The sequence below is a fragment of the Bos grunniens genome, chromosome 4 (genome assembly GCF_055505025.1).
Source record: "Bos grunniens cultivar Pamir isolate PY7600 chromosome 4, Bosgru_T2T1.0, whole genome shotgun sequence".
In the NCBI taxonomy this organism is placed as follows: domain Eukaryota; kingdom Metazoa; phylum Chordata; class Mammalia; order Artiodactyla; family Bovidae; genus Bos; species Bos grunniens.
Window position 1 is genome coordinate 105675122 of NC_141168.1, and position 22545 is coordinate 105697666.

General features: G+C 42.1%; 1 long non-coding RNA gene and 1 other non-coding gene across 5 annotated transcripts in view; one reads left to right on the plus strand and one right to left on the minus strand.

The window, feature by feature from the left end:
• LOC147374627 (uncharacterized) overlaps window positions 1-22545 on the plus strand; it is a 181861-nt gene that overhangs the window by 126822 nt on the left and 32494 nt on the right. Inside the window, exon 3 of one of the 4 annotated variants that reach the window (XR_015162991.1) lies at window positions 4668-5274. The exons of 2 other annotated variants lie outside the window; for them this stretch is intronic. This is a non-coding gene — a long non-coding RNA (uncharacterized LOC147374627). Of the gene's footprint in view, window positions 1-4667; window positions 5275-6819; window positions 7074-22545 lie in introns of those variants that run through there. One more of the 4 variants, XR_015162988.1, reaches the window with a different exon arrangement.
• On the minus strand, window positions 19889-19960 carry TRNAY-GUA (transfer RNA tyrosine (anticodon GUA)). The gene has a single exon. It is a non-coding gene; the product is annotated as a tRNA-Tyr (tRNA).

Here is a 22545-nt window from a genome sequence, read left to right on the forward strand (position 1 = left end):
CTGCCATTCCCTTCTGGCCTGAAGAGTTTCTATTGAAAGATCAGCTGGTTATCCTTATGAGGATCCCCTTGTGTTATTTGTTGTTTTTCCCTTGCTGCTTTTAATATTTGCTCTTTGTGTTTGATCTTCATTAGTTTGATTAATATGTGTCTTGACTCGATGGACATGAGCTTGAGTGAACTCCAGGAGTTGGTAATGGACAGGGAAGCCTGACGTGCTGCAATTCATGGGGTTGCAGAGTCGGACACGACTGAGCTACTGAACTGACTGAACTGAACTGAACTGAGATGTTTTACCTTGGTTTTATCCTGTTTTGGACTCTCTGGGTTTCTTGGACTTGGGCGGCTATTTCCTTCCCCATTTTAGGGAAGTTTTCAACTATTATTTCCTCAAGCATTTTCTCATAGCCTTTCTTTTTGCCGCCTTCTTCTGAGACTCCTATGATTCGAATGCTGGGTCATTTAACATTATCCCAGAGGTCTCTGAGGTTGTCCTCATTTCTTTTAATTCTGTTTTTCTTTTTTCTTCTCTGCTTTATTTATTTCCACCATTCTATCTTCCACCTCACTTATCCTTTCTTCTGCCTCAGTTATTCTACTGTTGGTTCCCTCCAGAGTGCTTTTGATCTCATAATGCATTATTAATTATTGTTTGACTCTTTATTTCTCCTGGGTTGTTGTTAAACCTTTCTTTCATCTTCTCAGTCCTTGCCTCTAGTCTATTTATCTGTAACTCCATTTTGTTTTCAAGATTTTGAATCATCTGTACTATCATTATTCTGAATTCTTTTTCAGGTAGACTCCTTGTATCCTCCTCTTTTGCTTGGTGTGGTGGGCATTTATCATGTTCCTTTACCTACTGAATATTTCTCTGTCTTTCATTTTGTTTAGATTGCTGTGTTTGGGGTGCCCTTTCTGTAGGCTGTATGTTTGTGGTTCCTCGTTATTGTGGAGCCTGCTCCCTATGGGTGGGATTTGACTAGTGGCTTGTCAAGGTTTCCTGGTTAGGGGAACTTGCATCTGTGTTCTGGTGGGTGGAGCTGGATCTCTTCTCTCTGAAGTGCAATGAAGGGTCCAGTAGTGGGTTTTGGGGTGTCTATGGGTTTGGCATGGCTTTGGGCAGCCTGTATTTTAATGCTTAGGGCTATATTCCTGCATTGCTGGAGAATTAGCATGGTCTGTCTTGCTCTGTAATTTGTTGGTTCTTGGGTGGAGCTTGGTTTTGATGTAGGTATGGAGGTTTGGGGGTGAGCTCTTGTTGATTAATGTTCCCTGGAATCAGGAGTTCTCTGATGTTCTCAAGTTTTGGCATTAAGCCTCCTGCCTCTGGCTTTCAGCTTTATTCTACAGTAGCCTTAAGACTTCTCCATCCATACAGCACAGAAGATAAAACATCTAGGTTAATGGTGAGACAGTTCTCCACAGCGAGGGACACCCAGAGAGGTTCACAGAGTTACATGGAGAAGAGAAGAGGGAGGAGGGATATAGAGGTGACCAGGAAGAGAAGAGGGGGAGTCAAAAGGGGAGAGAGCAATCTAGCCAGTAATCAATTCTCTAAGTGTCTCCACAGTCTGGAACACCCAGAGAGATTCACAGAGTTACACAGAGAAGAGAAGAGGGAGGAGGGAGATAGAGGTAACCAGGAGGAGAAGAGAGGGAGTCAAAAGGGGAGAGACCAATCTAGCCAGTAATTACACTCCTAAGTAAAAATGGATACTGAAGAGATTAGATTCTTAAAGGTACTGAATTGACAACAAATACCAAAAAGCAAAGATTAAAAATCTAGAGTAGAGGTTAGACTCTCAAAAAAAAAATATTAAAAATACAAAATAAAATCAATCACAAAATTATAAAAAATATATATGAAATTTGCTTTAAAAATAAGGTCCTTTTCCCCACAAGGTAATAGTAGGTTATAAAAATGAAAATTCAAGGAGTAATGAAGAACTTATATTTTAAAATTCAAAATTTATGATAGTAAAAAATATATCTAGGAATTTCTCTGGAGCTGTTGTGGGCATGTGGGATCAGTTCAGTTTCAGATAGTTCCTTTTTCCAGTTTGCACTTGTTCTCAAGGTCTATAGGCCACCCCCAATGCTGTTCGGTTGTGCTGTGGGGAGGGAAGGACACTGCAAACAAATATCGCTGGCCTGTGTGGGGAGTGCTCTCAGTGGATGGACCACACTGGGTTTGCCCCAGCTCACAGCGTGTGTGCTTGCCTGGGTCTACACTCTCAGGCTTCAGGGTGCTGCGCAGGCACTGTCTAAAGTGGGCCCTGCATTTTGTGCACTTCCCAGGTCTAAGCCACTCAGGTTCTCGGGTACTCACGTCCATCGAGTCAGTGATGCCATCCAGCCATCTCATCCTCTGTCGTCCCCTTCTCCTCTTGTCCCCAATCTCTCCCAGCATCAGAGTCTTTTCCAATGAGTCAACTCTTCGCATGAGGTGGCCAAAGTACTGAAGTTTCAGCTGATTTCCTTTAGAATGGACTGGTTGGATCCTCCTTGCAGTCCAAGGGACTCTCAAGCTCACTCAGAACCATCCAAATTCAATACAGCATGTAACTTCCCCCGTTTATCAGATTTAAGACCCAAAGTTTTGATGAATCGCCTAAAGTTGAACCCTCCCCTCTCAGAAACTGAAACATATCTGAAGAGTAAGCAAACACAAACTTAAAAACTTGAGAAAAAAAAGTTACAACTTTAAATGAGAAATAAATTGTATCTTTGCAATCCAGTGCTTGATGTTAATAGCCTGTAGCAAGGTTCAGACACAAAACATCAAACATAATGGAGCATACACTTCTTCACTCCCCCTTCCTGGAGTAGCGCTTCTGACCACCACAGCTCCCTTCTGTGCAGGGGACCAGAAGGAGCTTCTGGCAGCAGAGAGACAGCAATGAAGTCCTTGATGGTGTCCCCAGTTGAGGCCTCAGGTTTTACCAGACCAGTACTGTGTTATAAAACCATCTGTTTTGCTGTGACACTTTAGTGACAAATCAGCTCATCATGTGGAGCTGGTGATGAAAGGCGAGAGCAGGGGAATGATAATTAAAATACAGAGATTGCTATTTCCAGCTTTTTTGATTGAAATTATAACAAGAGAAAATGAGAGTGGAGCAAAAAGTTGTAGAGGAAATAGCACTGGGAACCTGAAGGACAAGACGATAGAAAAGGACCTTTATGATCACATCCCCCACAAGGTGCCCTTCACAAAACTTTAACCTAGTCAGGCTCTTGTACAGAGAATAACAGGCAACATCTGCAGTTTTTAGGCACTGGAAGGCAGTGACAGTGTTGCTCAGTCATGTGTGACTCTTTGTGACCCCATGGTCTGTAGCCAGTCAGGGTCATCTGTCCCTGGAATTCTCCAGGCAAGAATACTGGAGTGGATAATCATTTCCTTCTCCAGGGGATCTTCCCAACCCAGGAATCGAATCCGGGTCTCCTGTATTGCAGGCGGATTCTTTACCATCTGAGCTATCACAATTAAAAAAATAAAAAGGGCAAGCATTCTTAAAGCAAATATACAAGCCAAGGAAAAAAGCACATCAGAGACCGTTTTAGGACAGGTGAACGAACATAAAATTTGAAGTCATTAGGAGCACAATTTCTGCCCGTTTCTATATACTCTTATTTTCTGAAACATGTTATTTACATTCTCTAAGCTTATTTCTCAAAGTTCATCTATAAATTGGAGCTGATATTAGCACCTATCTCATAAGTTTGTTCTTAAGGTATTTCATAGAAAGTGCATAAGTAGCTCTGTGCAAAGCACATGTTGCAATGTGTTTAATAAGCATTATTGATGTTTTTATTATTTCTGTATGATCAACCGTTGTAGCAGAAATTCATGTTTCTGTCTCCAATATCTATTATCCTATTCTTATTTTTAAATGAGCCGCACTTTTGTGTAGGTGTTTATTCCTCAGAGATTATGACCCTGTCCCCAGCTCAGGCTAAATCTTAATAAACCCAGGACAATCCCAGCTTTCTCACCCCGCTGCCAGTGATCATGTCAGACAAAAGCAAGGAGGCACTGGGCCAATGAGACATGAGGAAAGTCTGTCAAGGGGGGTTTCTGGGAAAGCTTTCATCGTTCTTTTAAAAGAATACCTGGGACAAAATGACCTTCCATACATTGGATGCTGCGTCTAGATGTAAAGTCTGGAATTACAGGAGCATCCTGTGACCCTGAGGGGAGTGACTTCCAAGGACAAAGCCAACAAGCTAAGAATGTCAGGAGCAGAGAGATGGAAGGAACTTATGTTCCTGATGAGGTCATGGAACCCCTGAATTAGCTAACAATGGAAGAACCACCTTATCCTGGGATTTTTTGTTAAGATCAAAAGTAAATTTCCTTATTGTTTAAGCCAGTCGGGCCAGTCTTTTCCTTATAGATGAAAGTATCCTAATTGATAGAACCAAAACACAAAAACAGAAACCAGGAAAGAAAGCGTCTTAGGACCTCAATGTTGCCTCTAAAGCCGACAAAGTTATCTATTCCCTGAGAATGTTAATTAATCCCCCGTTTTCTCCCTTCCAGTCTCTCCAGTTACCCATTAGGGACACCACACAAGAACCTTGAGAACTCTAACTCCCAGCACCTTAGGAAAGCTTCCCCCATGAAAGACTATGGTTCCCACCTGCACTCTCTCTTCTCTGCAGGCAGCCTCACTTCCCTCCTGACTCCTGACCAGCTCTGGAAAGCAATGAGCATGCAAAGGGAGAAACACACCAACTTCAGGGTGAAATAGGTGGCAAGGAGAGGCTGGAGGAGAAGTGCCTGTGGGCATGGAAGAGGAGGCACAGGGACACATGTTGAGTGATGCTATCCAAGGGCCTCCTCACCTGCTAAAGGGATTATGTGGGTGTCCTTTCTCAAACCTCAAGTAGAGCAAAGACCTAGAACCATTCAGAGCTCATGAACACCAGCCTACCTCCCAGTACAGGAAGGATTCTGTGAAGAAATGCATGCCAGTGCAATGCAATGCTGAGAGGAAAACTAACTGTGAGTCTACATGTCTGTGTGGAAGTTCTTTGGCTTTTTTTTCCCCATTTGAATTCACATCACCTAGCTGTCTGCCTGAAACATCCAACCACAGAAAGTTTTTTTCTATAGGTTAAATTCTCCTACAGGTTTTTCCTACAGGTTAAATTCTCATCTCAGAGTAATTTCCATAATTTCTTTCTGGATTTGAGGTGGTATTCTGGTGATTGTTATAGCTTATGTCAGCTTGACTTTTTCTTGCTCCATAAATCAATTTCATTGTCAGGTATGGTGAAGGTTTCTCCCCGCCTCAACTTGCTCTACAGACCTCAGCTCCCACACCCCAGACATTAGCCTTAATTGTGTAATTGAAATAAGAATAGGCCTCTTACCCCCTCTTTCTTTCTCTGACTTGAAGCCAATTGTCTAGTTACCTTAATAAAGAAATAAAAAAGGAAAATAAAACAGCCAACCAAAGTAAAAAAAAAACCCTATAAACCTTTCACAAAAATCTAATTCAAAAGCATTGAAGGGTAATGCAGAATTTTAAATTTCTTTTATTTTCCTTCTCTAAAAAATATAACACATAAGATGTTTTCTCTGTCATAAATTAAGGCAGTTTGGAAGTATATTGACTAAAAAGTGAACATTCTTTGCTACCGAGATCCACTGAGAGAAAAACTGTAAGAGTTGAATATAGGTCTTTTCAGAAATTTCTCTTTACATTTATGCAGATAAATGTTAGGTGGGAATTGCTTAGCAGAGGAAGAAACTGGAGGATAATCTTGAGTATTCCTTGTATGGAAGGGGTAAAACATCAAGTTTAGTTAGTATTGATAAAGTTAACAAGACCTTTAAAAGAGACTGAGTTACAACAAGAGACTACAACCAAGGAAAGATTTGTATTTTTAAAATTACAAATGTTAAGACAGGCAAACGCCAGGAAGGGATTTGACCAAATAGAAGGAAACCTCTTAGTAAGAGTGGCAATGTGCATAATGCATTCTCCGTGCTCAAGTTGCATGACCTGCAGTTCGTGGTAATGGCATTCTAATGAGATAAACCACAGACAAATGCATGAATAGTGCTTAGAAGAGAGGGGCTGCTACAAACTCCAAGTAGGTTTACTGTGATGGGTAGTCCAGAGAGGAGTTAGGAAGGGGTTCGTGCCTTACAAAAAAAAAAAAATGTCCAGAGAGAAAAGGACACAACGACCCCAACAGGGCTGACACACATCCCAGGGCTGCCTGCTCTGAGAGCGTCTGGGCACCACTGACTTGTCATACTGGGGCTTCCCAGGTGGCGCTAGTGGTAAAGAACACATCCACCAATGCAGGATGCATAGAGAGAGGCAGGTTTAATCCCTGGGTCAGGAAGATCCCCTGGAGAAGGAAGTGGCAACCCATTCCAGTATTCTTGCCTGGAGAATCCCCATGGACAGAGGAGCCTGGCAGGTACAGTCCATACGGCTGCAAAGAGTTGGACACAACTGAAGTGACTTAGCACACGCGTTACTTGTCATACTGGCCCTCTGTTCCCCAGCTTGGGTCAGAGATGGCATGAAGTCAAACACCAAGTTGTTGCACAAGGACCCTCCTATATGCCATAAAAACCTGGATGTTAGGAAATCAGGATTGGGGAAAAGCAGTGGCTCATTTCCCTGGTGGCCCAGGTAATAGTTCAGAGCACTACTGTGGTGTCTGTGTATGTGATGGCTCCCTTATTTCCTTCCATTGTTTTCTTGGGGGAAAACCATTTATAGGGTTTGACTCATTGGAAAGTGTACAAATTTTTTGTTCTTTTACCTTTTCTTCCTCACTTGGTTTGCAGCATAGATACAACATCTGAGTACCAGAAGCTGTTTTTATTGCTAAATGGCCTTAAAGATAGAAGTCACATGGCAGGTGCATCCTCCTGAGAGGCAGGAGCGCCCAGGTTCACGAGAGTTCTGGAGCACCCCTGTTTTGGACTCTCTACCCTGTTCATTATTCTGTTGTTATTTGGTGCATTTCTTAAATGTTAATTCACCGTCATTTCAGGTTTTCTGTTTATATGAAATCAAACTTAATCTTCATATACCACATGCTGTCTTCTTTTTGCTTCTTTTTCTTTCTTGTGTTTTGTCAGATTAAAGTTTGTTGTTGATTGTGGAGTGTTTTATTTTCTCTCTAATTATGCTGAAGTCCTACACCCTATGCCTATCCTTAAGTGTTTACCGTTAATATTTTGAAGCACATGTTGAAGCTATGTTTTTATCTTCCTGTTCAGAATTAATGTCTTGTCTTTACCCTTTCATTGAACAGGTCAAAAACCTCATCATTTACTCATGTCCCTCCTCACTTAGTTACCCGTGTTGACATCTTTTATCACTTTTAATTCTTTTTTGTTTTAAGTCACTTCATTAAGGTATTATTGACATATAAAAAGTTGTACCTATCTAATGTACACAACTTGATGCATCTGGGGATAAGTATATACTCATAAGTTCTTGAGTATTATTAAGTACCAAGACTCTCCCAGTATTATAAAGTTTTATTTTTAAACCTATGTATTATGATATTTTAAGGCATATATAATGGGAAAACTGGTAAACACATATGCTCATTCTATCTTCTAGATTTAACCTATGCATAATCACATAAAATAATCTATAATCCCATAATAAGATATTTGTTAAAAACACACCAAGGAAGTAGGGGATAGGGTTAACAACACATCTCAATTTTTAAAAGTTGCTCCCAATTTTTTCTTACCTAACTTAACAGCATTTCTTCAGCAGTTGTGCACATCTATCTGTTCTCTCTTCTGTCTCTCATGGTAATCTCTGCTCTTTCTTTCCCTCTGAAAGCCTTTCCCCTTGATGCTCCCTCAGTCAGCTCCCTTCTGATCTTTCCTTCACATCTATATTCCTTTCCCAACTTCCCACCTTTATACCTACTGGTAAACCTATTCACTACCACAAGAGCTCCATGACCAAGAGATATACATGAAGGATTCTTCCACTTCAGAAAACATGAGAAGGGTTATTGTAATCGCCTAACATTTAACATATATGTTAAAGTCACACATACTGTAAACACAATATAAGGGAAACTGCTGCTTAAAAGACGGACTTCCCAGGTGGTGCTAGTGGTGAAGAACCCGACTGCCAATGCAGGAGACATAAGAGATGCCGGTTTGATCCCTGGGTCTGGAAGATCCCCTGGAAAAGGGATGACAACCCACTCCACCATTCCTGTCTGGAGAATCCCATGGACAGAGGAGCCTGGCAGGCTACAGTTCATAGCATCACAAAGAGTCAGACATGACTGATGCAACATAGCACACATGCATGCTGCTTAACAGAATACTGTATCAATTCCCATGTAAAATGAAGAATCAAATCCTAATTTTTCTGTTCTAAATCTCTATTTCATGATTTGTTTTTCCTTAATATATACCTATACCTCCTTTCTTCAATTTAAGTCTGAATTTGACAATAAGGAGGTCATGATCTGAGCCACAGTCAGCTCCTGGTCTTGTTTTTGCTGACTGTATAGAGCTTTTCCATCTTTGGCTGCAAAGAATGTAATCAATCTGATTTTGGTATCGACCACCTGGTGATGTCCATGTGTAGAGTCTTCTCTTGTGTTGTTGTAAGAGGATGTTCGCTATGATCAGTGCGTTCTCTTGGCAAAACTCTGTTATCCTTTGCCCTGCTTCATTTTGAAATCCAAGGCCAAATTTGCCTGTTACTCCAGGTATCTCTTGACTTCCTACTTTTGTATTCCAGTCCCCTATAATGAAAAGGACATCTTTTGGGGGCATTAGTTCTAAAAGGTATTATAGGTCTTCATAGAATCATTCAACTTCAGCTTCTTCAGCATTACTGGTTGGGGCATAGACTTGGATTACTGTGATATTGAATGGTTTGCCTTGTAAGTGAATAGAGATCATTCTGTCTTTTTTGAGATTGCACCCAAGTACTGCATTTCGGACTCTTTTGTTGACTATTAGGGCTACTCCATTTCTTCTAAGGGATTCTTGCCCACAGTAGTAGATATAATGGTCATCTGATTTAAATTCACCCATTCCAATCCATTTTAGTTCCCTGATTCCTAAAATGTCAATGTTCACCCTTGCCGTCTCCTGTTTGAACACTTCCAATTTATCTTGATTCATGGAACTAACATTCCAGGTTCATATGCAGTATTGTTCTTTATGGCATTGGACTTTACTTTCATCACCAGTCACATCCACAGGTGGGCATTGTTTTTGCTTTGGCTCTGTCTCTTCATTTATTCTGGAGTTATTTCTCTACTTGTCTCCAGCAGCATATTGGGCACCTACTGACCTGGGGAGTTCATCTTTAAGTGTCCTATCTTTTTGCCTTTTCATACTGTTCATAGGGTTCTCAAGGCAAGAATATTGAGGTGGTTTGCCATTTCCTTCTCCAGTGGACCATATTTTGTGAGAACTCTCCACCATGACCCGTCCATCTTGGGTTGGCCCGTGATATGGCTTATAGTTTCAATGAGTTATACAAGGCTATGGTCCATGTGATCCGTTTAATTAGTTTTCTATGATTGTGGTTTTCATTCTGTCTGCCCTCTGACAAATAAGGAGAAGAGGCTTATGGAAGCTTCCTGATGGGAGATAGCTGACTGTGGGGGAAACTGGGTCTTGTTCTGATGGGTAGGGCCATGCTCAGTAAATCTTTAACCCAATTTTCTGTTCTGATGGGTGGGGCTGTGTTCCCTCCCTGTTTTACCTGAGACCAAACTATGGTGGAGGTAATGAGGAAAATGGCAACCTCCTTCAAAGGTCCCCTGCACACACGCCTCAGTCAGTGCCCCCAACCCTGAAGCAGGCCACCGCTGACCCATGCCTTTACTGGAGACTCCTGGACATTCACAGGGAAGTCTGGGTCATTTTCTTTTGGGGTCACTGCTCCTTTCTCCTGGGTCCTGGTGCACACAGGTTTTGTTTGTGCCCTCCAAGAGTCTGTTTCTCCAGTCCCGTGTAAGTTCTGGTGGGGTTAATGGTGACCTCCTCCAAGAGGGCTTATGCCATACCCAGGTCTCCTGCACCCAGAGCCCCTGCCCTTGCAGCAGGCCACTGCTGACCCGTACCTCCTCAGGAGACACTCAAACATTCAAAGGCAGGTTTGGCTCGGTCTCTGATACCAAGTAAATTATTAAAACATAAAAAGATATCTTGTTTGGAGAGTGTTGGCAATTAGTAGTTGAACATATAGATCAAATAATTCAGAATAAGGGAGTAAGGCAAGCATATGTCCACTCAACCACCATATCGAGTGCATATTTATAAAACCCAACTGGTCTGAATACCAAAAGCAACACAGCATACAATTCACAAACAAAAATTGTCATTTTAAATAAATATATGTATATGACATGGAAGTTATTGCAAAGCCATAAGATAAGCTATCAAACCTAACTACAAATATAGATATAAATGTCATCTCCAAAAAAAGGTTAGTAGCATTCTAGAAAATAGTTTTCCAAATATAAGAACTAAATGTTATGACAGAAAAAGTTCCAGTTTAAATACCTAAGGAATGGCTCTTTGAAAGATAAAAATTAATATCAGAGCCACCCTCTGGAACTTGTCTGAGTTGGGATCTTAAAATGGAGACATCAGTGATAGGTCCATTTGTGAGGAATGAGTGTAAGAACCAGTGAAGAGGCAACAGTGTAGTCGTTAGGCCCGGGGTAAAGTTACATATATACATGGTCTTGCAATACCATTAGACACACACCACCCTCTTAATCAGTGTCAGCCATGAGTCAGGATTCCAAGCACAGAGTGGCATGTCAGAGTACAATGTGAACGCTTTGAGGGCAGGGATGATGTTTCATTCATGACTGCACAGAGTAAATGACAAATGTTTGATATGTAAGAAAGGAGATATCAAGATGCCCAATAAACTCTTTCATTATTTACTTGGGTCAGTCTGCTGCTGCTGCTGCTGCTACAAAGTCACTTCAGTTATGTCCGACTCTGTGCGACTCCATAGACAGCAGCCCACCAGGCTCCAATGTCCCTGGGATTCTCCAGGCAAGAACACTGGAGTGGGTTGCCATTTCCTTCTCCAATGCATGAAAGTGAAAAGTGAAAGTGAAGCTGCTCAGTCGTGTCCGACTCTTAGCGACGCCATGGACTGCAGCCTACCAGGCTCCTCTGTGCATGGGATTTTCCAGGCAAGAGTACTGGAGTGGGGTGCCATTGCCTTCTCCGTGGGTCAGTCTAGAATGGATAATTGTCCAAATTAGGTAATAAACTGGAGAAGGCAATGGCACCCCACTCCAGCATTCTTGCCTGGAAAATCCCATGGACAGAAGAGCCTGGGGGGCTACAGTCCATGAGGTCGCTAAGAGTCGGACATGACTAAAGCAACTTAGCAGCAGCAGCAGCAGCAGGTAATAAACATTAGCCATCTCTAAGAAGCAATAAAGGGACCTTCCTGATAGTCTAATGGCTAAGACTCCACACTTCCAAGGCAGGGTGCACAAGTTCAATTCCTAGTTGAGAATAAAGATCCTGTGTGGTATGCAGCATGGCAAAAAAAAAAAAGAAAAGAAAACCCAGAAAAGAAGAAATAGAGAGTTTATATTCAATTACAGTTTTATAGGGTGGGAAGATCAGGTTTAATTTATATGTTTGCATTTATAATTTGTTCTTGGGATGGTGGTATGACAGGAAGGTACAAATTCTTCCTCCCTTATGTGTATCCATGTGTGTTTTTATGTTAGTATGCACATCAGGGCCCAAAGTCTGTTTAAAATGAGGCTTTCCTAGAAATCTGATTTTATCTCCAATGCCTGCCACTAACCTGGCAGTTGTATTTGCTACACTGGTAGAGTCCTGAGGAGTAAATTGGAGAATGAATGAAAATCCATTTGTCATTCATAAAAAGGCTGTGCTTAAGACTATCCCCCTTATACCAGCATTTCTTTGTTTAAAAAGTAAAAGATATATGAGACAAAAAGGAGGAATAAAAAGAAAAGAAAACTCTACCAGGATAAGAGATGAAACAGTGAAAGTAAACTGCTAAGGGTCAAATACATTAAGCCAACAACCCAGAACAAAAAAAGAACATACAAACTCAAGAGGCAGATGAGACCAGGTATCTGAATCAAAGTGGCTGAAAGCAGTCATAAGTCTTTGGTACAAATACTGAAGACAAGATGGGGAAATCTCACAGGACATGCTTGGAGACAAAAGTTCTCAAAGATCATGGACCCAAAACCCTTTTTACAGCATTGGCCCTTCTGATCATCTGGATTCCTGGAAAAGCATACTTGTGTAGAACATCTTGCACTTTAAGGGAACTCTATGGCAACCCACTCCAGTGTTCTTGCCTGGAGAGTCCCAGGGACGGGGGAGCCTGGTGGGCTGCCGTCTCTGAGGTCGCACTGAAGCGACTTAGCAGCAGCAGCAGCAGCATCCCCTGAAGCTCATCTGTGAACTCGTTAAAGCCTGTGCCTACCCTCTGAGCAAACTGCCCAAGTCCTCTCCCCTGGGCGGCACCCACCGAGCACACATCCTTCTTTGTGCATCTCTCCCCTAAGTGGGCAAAGTCCTGCCACCACTGCAACTTTCTCCAGCCTCACTGGCACCACTGTGAACTGTCTGGTTTCAGGTTTTCAACAAAGTTGACTCAAGCTGGATTTGATCATCTATAGCTCGAGGGGATGAATTCAGATCACAGTCTTTCTGTGCTGATCATATACATACAAGCTACTACAGGTTGGGTTCCCAGGGAAGTAAATTGAGATGCTGAGATGGAGGGTAGTGTACAGATTTTTCATCAAGGAGAGATGGGGATCAACACCTGTGAGAAGGAGGAAAGGAAGCAGATGTGAGCACAGGGAGAATGGCACTTTGACCCAGCCAGAGGCTGACCTGCTCTTGCTCCAGAGCTAAGATAGCTCTTTGGAGTTGGTCTGTATTGGAATGAAATTGCTGTGTCTCTGTATGCCAGTGGATGTGGGCTCCCCCAGAAGGACTGACTTTAGTCAAGGTGACCCCTTACAGTTGCAGCAATTCCTGAAATGACCGACAGCAAAAGGCCATCTGCTGACATCTTTCCCAGCAGCACACACCCTTTCTGAAGGCATTTCTGGGTGATGTACTTTCATGTCTGTCCCACAACTCAATCTACTTCCAAAAAGCTTTAGTTGACACAAGTTTGATGGGCTTTAAAAAGGAATCTACTTCAGAAAAGCAGGATATCTACTATCAGAACTAACTCAAATTTTTGTTCAGTTGCTCAGTTGTGTCCGACTCTTTGCGACCCCATGGACTGAAGCACGCTGTGAAATTGTATTCATTAATGTTCCAGGCACTGTTTTGGGTGCTAGTGATATGTTGATGAAAAGTCACTACCCTCATTGTAGAGAGAGATTGAGATTAAAAAGGCAGTCCAATAAATTAGTAACATATTTTGGTAATAGGAAGTGACTTGCAGACAGACAATACAGGTGAGAAGATAGAATGACTGAGTAGCCAGTGAGGTAGGTACAAGCTTAGGATGGAGGTCAGGACGGTCTTCTCTGAGGAGGTGACAATTCAGGAGAGACTTGTTAGTAGGCAGGGGCAAGTGGCACGAAAGTCTGGAGATAAAATTATACTTCAGGTAGAGGAAAGGAAGTATAAAGACCTCGAGCAGGACTGGGCTTTGCACATTTAAGGTCCGGCAAGGCTAGTATGGCTGGAGCAGAGAGAACAGGAGTGGGAGGGACAGGGTCAGGACTATAGGACTAGGAGCCCTGGAAAGAAAGCTAGATTCCACAGAAAGTACAGTGGAAAGTTTCCAATAAAAAAGAAACACGACTGACTTTGTACTTTTTAAAAGTGTGGAGAATGAACTTAAGGTTACCAGGAGGAGGGACAAAGGGAGGGGATAGTTAGGGGGTTTGGGATGGACACATACACTGCTGCTGCTGCTAAGTTGCTTCAGTCATGTCCGACTCTGTGCGACCCCATAGACGGCAGCCCACCAGGCTCCAATGTCCCTGGGATTCTCCAGGCAAGAACACTGGAGTGGGTTGCCATTTCCTTCTCCAATGCATGAAAGTGAAAAGTGAAAGTGAAGCTGCTCAGTCGTGTCCGACTCTTAGCGACCCCAAGGACTGCTGCCTACAAGGCTCCTCCGTCCATGGGATTTTCCAGGCAAGAGTACTGGAGTGGGGTGCCATTGCCTTCTCCAGGACACATACACACTGCTGTATTTAAAATGGATAATCAACCAGGACCTACTGTGTAGCACATAGAACTCTGCTGGATATTATACGGCAGACTGGATGGGAGGGGAGTTTGGAGGAGAATGGATACATGTGAATGTATGGCTGAGTCCCTTTGCTGTTCACCTGAAACTGTCACAACACTGATAATTGGCTATACCTCCATACAAAATAAAAAGTTTTTTAAAAAGTCTGCTCAGTGGAAAATGAGCTGAGAGATTATGGAAATAAAGACTACAGGTTCAATTATTTTAAAAACTCTGATAAAATATATAAAACAAAGTTTACCATTTTGAATCTTTTTTTGAGCATTTAGTGACATTTACAATTTAGTGACATTAGGTACTTTCACACTGTAGCACAGTCATCTCAACAATTCATCTCCAGAAGTTTTCCATTATCCCAAAGAGAAACTCTGTACACAAACAATAACTTCACATCCCCCTCTCCTTCCAGGCCCTGGTAATCAGTCTTTCCCCACTCTTTTCTTTCTGCACACCAGGCCCTGGTAATCCATCTTTCCCCACTCTTTTCTTTCTGCACACATTTACCTGTTCTGGTGTTGCCCTAATGGTCCAGGAACAAGCAACGAGAATGAAGACAGAACATGAAATCTGGTGCAATGGGTCAGGGGACCTGCAGCCTCTATTGGACTGAGGTGCAGAGTCCACTCTGAGTCCAGCTGTTATTCCTGATTGCACACTACAAGGCTTTCTCAGATCTTATCTGTCTCCAGACACTACGCTGACATAGATCTCCTTGTTTTCACCCCAGGCCATTCCCTTCTAGGGTAGTCTTAGGGACAATTAGCAACTGCCTAGGCAGCATTCATGCCTGATCGCGACCTGGTGTTCCAAGGTCCATGCTTTCATGATCCAGGTCATACTCCCTTCTGGGTCTGGCCTAGGGGTTTGCAACAAGGCGATTATTCTAAGAAAAACATGAAAGATAATCATTAACAGTTTCTTAATATATGCTGGTTTTCCAGGTGCTATTTCTGTGAAATTTCTCAAGGCAGTGAAAGTAGGTTATTAGGAATTCCCACTACATTCTAGGTACCTCATATAAGTGGAATTATACAATATTGTCCTTTTGTGTCTAGCTTATTTCACTTAGCACAATACTTTCAAGGATCATCCATGTTGTAGCACATATCAAAATTGCATTCCTCTTGAAGGCTGAATAATATTCCATTATTTGTGTATATTACGTTTTGCTTATCTGTTCAGCCAGCAATGGACATCTGGGTTATTTTTACATTTTGGCTATTGTGAATATTGCTTCTATGAACATCTCTTCCATTTGTTGCTTTCAACGCTTTCGTTTATATGTCTAGAAGCGAAATTGCTAGGTCACATGGTAATTCTGTGTTTAATTATTTTGAGGAACCACCATACATACTATCTTTGACAGACTATCATTTATATTCCTATCAGCCAATGCACAAGGGTTTCAATTTCTCCACATCCTCATCAATACTTTTTTTAAAAAAGAATAATACCCATCCTTATCAATGTGAGATTTAAACAGTTATAATATCCAATATGCAGGAGGGAGAGGAAAAGAGAATATGCATCTTACGGGTAGATAGACTTACTTTCTCAACTCTTCAATACTTTGAAATTAAAAATGTTCTTTTATATAATTTCATGTGCAACAAATAAATGGAAATAGTCAAACACTTGAACAAGCCATCAAGTATCTTTTACTGACACTAGTTCCCTCTAAGTTTAGAAATCTTCTGCAACACAGATGAGTGGATAGAAGTGCCTTTAGAGGAGCAGTAAGTAGGGATGTCATCAAGGGTCAACAGTGAGAACCCTTAGGATGTGGGTGAGAGATGATGATATGATTGGGACCAGGGTACCAGCAGACAACTTAGGAAAGAGCCAGATTTGAAATTTATCTTGAGAGTAGAACCAAGAGAACTTAATGATGGATTGGTTATGGGAGATGAGAGAAAGAATATTTAACACAATCCCTAGGGTTTTGACTTAAATGACAGAATGTGGAATGCAGCTAGCTAGAGAAGGAAGAATTCAGGGGCAAAACAGAGTTGCTAGTAGAAATGGCTTGTTTTCTTTAGAAAATGCTACATTTGAGAGGTGCCTTAGACCATCAGTTGATTGTCTCAAGTAAGCAGTTGACATATCAATGTGGATGAGCAGAAAGCTTGGGGCTGACTTGAGCATCCAGAGCAGTTGGATGGTATGGGGTGTTCTGGCACTTAAAGAGGTCACCCAGTGATCTAATATTCAGCTAAACCCTACAGCAGGAAACAGGGATATACAAATTCATCACTGTGGCTGTTAGAGGAGGAGTCTACTTGTGAAATCACACAAAGTATCTTTTTGACCAAAATGGAATGAAACTAGAAATTAACAGCAGTAAGAAAGTAGCAAAATTCACAAAATGTGGAAGCTAAACAACACATTCTTGAACAACCACTAAACTAAAGAAGAAAAAAAAGGGAATTTTAAAAAGATATAAAGACAAATAAGGGACTGTCCAGAGACAGTGGAAGAATAGGAAGGGGAGACCACTTTCTCCACAACAAATTCATCAAAATATCATTTGAATGCTGAGCAACTTCCCCAAACAACTTCTGAACACTGGCGGAGGACACCAGGCACCCAGAAAGGCAGCCCATTTTCTTCGAAAGGAGGTAGGACAAAATATAAAAAATAAAGAGACAAGAGTTAGGGGACAGAGACCTGTCCTGGGGAGGGAGCCGGAAGGAGGAGAACTTTCCAAACAGTAGGAAACCCTCTCACAGGTGGGTCTGTGGGGAATCTCAGAGGGCAACATAACTGAGAGAGGGAAAAGAAAACCCCACAGAATACGCAGCTGCCAGTGGAGAACTAGTCCAGTCACTCGCGTCTGCCACCAGCAAGCGGGGGCTGGACAGGGAGGCGCGGGCTGCATAATCAGTGCTTAGGGTAAGGACCAGGCCTGAATGCTAACCACATCCTCCTGGGATCCTGGATGCTAGACATCTGCCAGGAGGGTCGCAGCCTGAGATGGGCTCCCCAGAGGAGACACATGGCACACCTGAGATGGTACTCTCCCGGTAAACCTGGGAGACCGAGCGGCCAGGACCGGGGAGGTGATTAAGATGCTTGGCCCGACTGGGACAGGGTGCTCGCCAAGCGCCTGGTATTGCCTGAGCTGATCAGACCTGGGAAGGGCACAAAACACATGCCCAACCAAGTCTGTGCCCTTGTGGAGTACCCGAGAACCTGAGTGGCTTAGACCTGGGAAGTGCACAAAATGCAGGGTCCACTTTAGACAGTGCCTGCAGAGCACCCTGGAGCCTGAGAGTATAGACCCAGGCAAGCACACACGCCGTGAGCTGGGACAAACCCAGTGTGGCCCATCCACTGCGAGCACTCCCCACACAGGCCAGCGATATCTGTTTGCAGTGTCCCTCCCTCCCCACAGCACAACAGAACAAATGAGCCTAAATAGGTGACCACCTTTGCCCCCTTGTGTCAGGGTGGAACTTAGACACTGAAGAGATTTGCAAAAAGAGAAAGCCGAAATAAACAAAGAAGAGGGAACTCCTCTGGAAGTGGCAGGTGCAACAGATTAAAACCCTGTAGTCAACATTGACAAAGCACTGGAGGGGGCCTATAGACCTTGAGAACAAGTACAAGCTGGATAAGAAAGTTGTGGTACATATACATAATGTAATATTACTCAGCTATTAAAAAGAACACATTTGAATCAGTTCTAATGAGGTGAATGAAACTGGAGCCTATTATACAGAGTGAAGTAATTCAGAAAGAAAAACACCAATACAATATATTAAGGCATATATATGAAATTTAGAAAGATGGTATGACAACCCTATGTGCAAGACAGCAAAAGAGACAGAGAGATAAAGAACAGACTTTTGGTCTCTGTGGGAGAAGCTGCAGGTGGGATGATTTGAGAGAATAGCATTGAAACATGTATATTACCATATGTGAAATAGATGACCAATCCAAGTTTGATGCATGAAATGGGGCACTCAAAGCTGGTGCACTGGGATGACCCAGATGGATGGGATGGGAAGGGAGGTGGGGAGGGATTTGGGATTGGGGAGACACATGTACACCCACCCATGGCTGATTCACGTCATTGCATGGCAGAAACCACCACAATACTGTAAAATAATTCGCCTCCAATTAAAATAAATTTTTAAAATATATATTTTTAAAAAGAGCCCTGGAGAAGGAAATGACAATCCACTCCAGTACTCTTGCCTGGAGAATCCCATTGACAGAGGAGCCTGGAGGGCTACAGGCCACAGGGTTGCCAAGAGTCGGATACAGCTGAACGACTGAGCACGAACACACACATAGACCTTTACAGGCTTATGAAATACTCAACTAGAATGCAGCCTAGGTAACCCTGGTTACCAAGTACTACTCCTGTTATGTGTCAGAATTTGATTTGAAGACAATGTATCCTATGAACTTCATTTGCATCAAATTTTAAACCTCAAGATGGCTTCCCTACACTGTATAGCACATTGGCTTGAAAACTACTTCATTGTTAAATATACAAGAATTTATGGATTGTAACCTTTTAGAGAAAGAAAGCACAAGAAAGAGCGCTTTCTTTCTCCAAAACCTCATAATTTATTCAGAACAAAAAACAATGGAATTATTTGTCTGAGGGAGATGGAAATTTGTCTTAAATACTGACAATTAGGAGCGATGCAATTATAAGGAAAGTGGCTTCCATTTGGAACAGAAGATGACACATACCACCCTGTTAATCCAAAGGAGATAAATAGTACATTGTGATGAAGACAACAAAGTATATAAAATCTTGACTATTTTTCTGCAAAGAAAGTACACACATTTTTTTCTAAGTTAAGATGAAGCAAAGTAATGGCATTTTCTTAGTGAAAGAAAACTAGCATATTTGTCAGATTTCCAAATTCATGCTGTTATCTGTGTTGGCATTGGGCTCACAGGCCCTGGGGCCTTTCCTTGACTTGGATGAGAGCCTGTGCTTGGCTGTAGACCTTGCTAAGCAGCATTTGAAGAAATCCCACCCTGGTACCCCACAAAGCCTCTGGTTCTCACCTCACCCAAGTTTCCAGTAAGTAAGCTTGATAGAGTTGCATTTAGCATTCCTCGGCAAGCAGCGGCCTGCGTGTCTCCAGAGTTCAGCCTCAGACGGGGCTGCCTGCACCTGTACTTTCAGTTCTTTTCTCTTAAGTGTGGGTGGTTTTTTCCCATTACATCCAAATTGAAAAGATTTCTTCCCATTTGAGAAAGAAAAAATAAATCACTTCTATCTCATCTACCGTAGTGCAGTGCTATGCTGCAAGTGCTTATAAAATTTTCTCTAGAACAAATGGAACTGTTAACTCTTTAAATGTTATGAAGGTACAAGGAAACACAAAGTTTCCTTCCTGGAATTTTCCAGAGACTCTATTGAACATAATTGGAAGTCAACACATCCTTTTTGTTCAGTACATCAATCCCAGGTGAGTTAGCATTAGGAAGACTCCATTCAGTGGTGAAAGTGATAGTCGCCCGGTCGTGTCTGACTCCTTGCAAACCCATGGACTGTGGCACGCCAAGCTTCCCTGTCCATGGAATTCTCCAGGCAAGAATACTGGAGTGGGTAGTCATTTCCTTCTCCAAGGGATCTTCCCAACCCAGGGATCGAACCTAGGTCTCCTGCATTACAGGCAGACACTTTACCGTCTGAGCCACCAGGGAAGCCCTCAGTCAGTGGTGTTTGTTTTAAAAAGCAAAGTAAATCTGTAGATATAGTATCCAATTTCATGTAACTGTTTAGTCACTAACTTAACATTGCTTAAAAAGTCCTTATTGACCAACTAAGGAAAATTCTATCTTTTGTGGGTACTGTAGAATTTTGATAGTACTCCTACCTAAGGGCAGGATGTCCCACTGAAGTCATTCAGAGTTTAAGTAGACTGTACATGCAGATGTGGAGGCCAGAGGTCATGTTTGTCTTGTTATACTTATTGGACATTAGCCAACGTTTCATACTCCAAGAGAAGCAGATCACAAGAACACTTTCTTCTGTGTTCCTCACTACTCACACGTTACATCAAATGTCAAGGAAAGTACACAAGCTTGAAGATTCATTATACTGTATGTGCAAGTTTCAGAGTAAGACATATTCTGATTTTTTTGTTAAAAAAAAAAAAAAAGCCTTCCATATTATATATGACCTGGCTCCAAGAGGAAAGCCAACCCCAGACCTTGAGAAAAGGTTTGCAGAAATAGTGATATGATAAATAATGATTCTAGCCTGACTTTGACTTAGTATTCAAGCTAGATCTAAAATGACCTTGTAAATCAGTCAACAAGTATTTATTTAGCATTTACAGGAAAGTGCATTGCACATGACACTGTCGGCTGGAAATCTGACACATCACAAAAGGCTCTTCTCTGTTATCATTCCTTTGATCAGGTGGGGAGTCAACTCATAAACACAGCACACACATTGCCAAATCACCTGAAATGCAAGCTTATGTCCAGGAGATACAAAATCTTCCTAGTTGATTCAAATGGCAGCCAACTCTGAGCATCACTACTCTTCTCCAAGTCCAGGCAGGGACCAGAGTCAAAGGGTTTTAAGCAGAGATGAGAAGTTTTGCTTGTGTACCCAAGTTCTGGCTGGAATGAGGAGAAGAAATTTGAGGGGAGCATTTACGAAAGCTAGGAAGAGAGGGCACTTGCAGTAGCTCTACCAAGAAATGCTAAGAGTTTGAGTGCATATGACAACAAAAACAAATAACAGGAAATTATTAGGGAAAGTCAGCAGGATTTGGTGATCAGGGGGACATATATGAGGCAGTAGAGAGGAAGAAAGAAATGCCTGTGGCTCTCAGGTTTCCCACTCTCGTACATTGCCCATGGATTTATCCTAAATTTTCTTAGGACTGATGGAGCCTTCAACAGCTAACACATAGACACACACTAGAGGAAGGACTTTGGTTGTTTCGTTTGGGAGGGGACACACTTGGTCTCGGGGGAAAGTTGGAGGAAGCCATGGGGGAAGATGGAGACTTTGGTGCCTGTGCAGCCTCCAAGAGTGGGTGCCTGAAGGATGGTTGAAAAGCTATCTGAGCTTAAGTCTAATCTGAAAATAAACAGTCATTAGCCAGCAGCCATCCATCTTGGTAATACAAATCATGATGTTGCAGAATGCCCTCTGTTTGTATAAGTTAATTTATTAACTTCCAATCCCAGCAAACTGGTCTGAACTTGTTAAGAAAAAAGATTTTTTTAAATTCAACCACAATTTTTCTTGTCTTGTTACAAGTTCCCTTTTAGAAGTATGAAGAGTACATCTAAATATATATACTGTAATCCATTAAAAAGTGTCCACTTATGGATCATGTGTTTCTGGACTTTTTTCAATAAGCCACAACCTATAGAATACCTTATATGTAGATGGCACTCTTTTTTCATTGGTTTACTATTACTATCTAGTGGGCTTTTTAATAAATTTAATTTTAATTGGAGGATAATTTCTTCACAATACTGTGTTGGTTTCTGCCATACATCAGCATGAATCAGCCACAGGTATACATATGTCCCTCCCTCTTGAACCTCCCTCTTACCTCCCACCCCATCCCACCCCTCTAGATTGTTACAGAGTTTGAGCCCCTGGTTTGAGTCCCGGAGTCAGACAGCAAATTCCCATTGGCTATCTGTTTTTATATATGGTGGTGTGTGTTTCCATGCCGCTCTCTCCATTCGCCCCACCCTCTCCTTCCTGCTCTGTGTCCATAATTCTGTTCTCTACGTCTATCTCCATTGCTAGATGACACTCTCTAATTTGCTACCTTTTTCTATACATCATGTGTCATCCAGTTTTTAGAAAAGTTCTTCCAAATGAGGAAACTCAAGCTCAAATTGCTGAGACGACCTGACCAAACTGATGCTGTTATTAAGTGAAGGATGCGGGACTCATGTTCACTTCTTCTGACCCCTAAGCTAGGGCTCTTTACCAAGTGGTAACTGGGCTTCGGCACGTCCCATCCTGTAACCACCACCACCACCACGTCAGGCTCACAGAATCAAACTTTGTAGACTCTGATTACTTCGATACTCTGAAAGGCTGGTGAAATGGCAGGGCATTATGGGAAAATGGATACTCCCAAGAATTTAAAATTCAGTATCAGAGTGGGCTCCTGGCTCAAGCCCCAGAGAAGAAAGCCTGGCTCTGAGAAATTCTTTCATCCCTCCATGATTTAATTTTGATCAATATTTTGTCTCATGTGTATGATAAAAGCAATGCCTGCTGCAGTTCTTTTAACTGCCAAGCA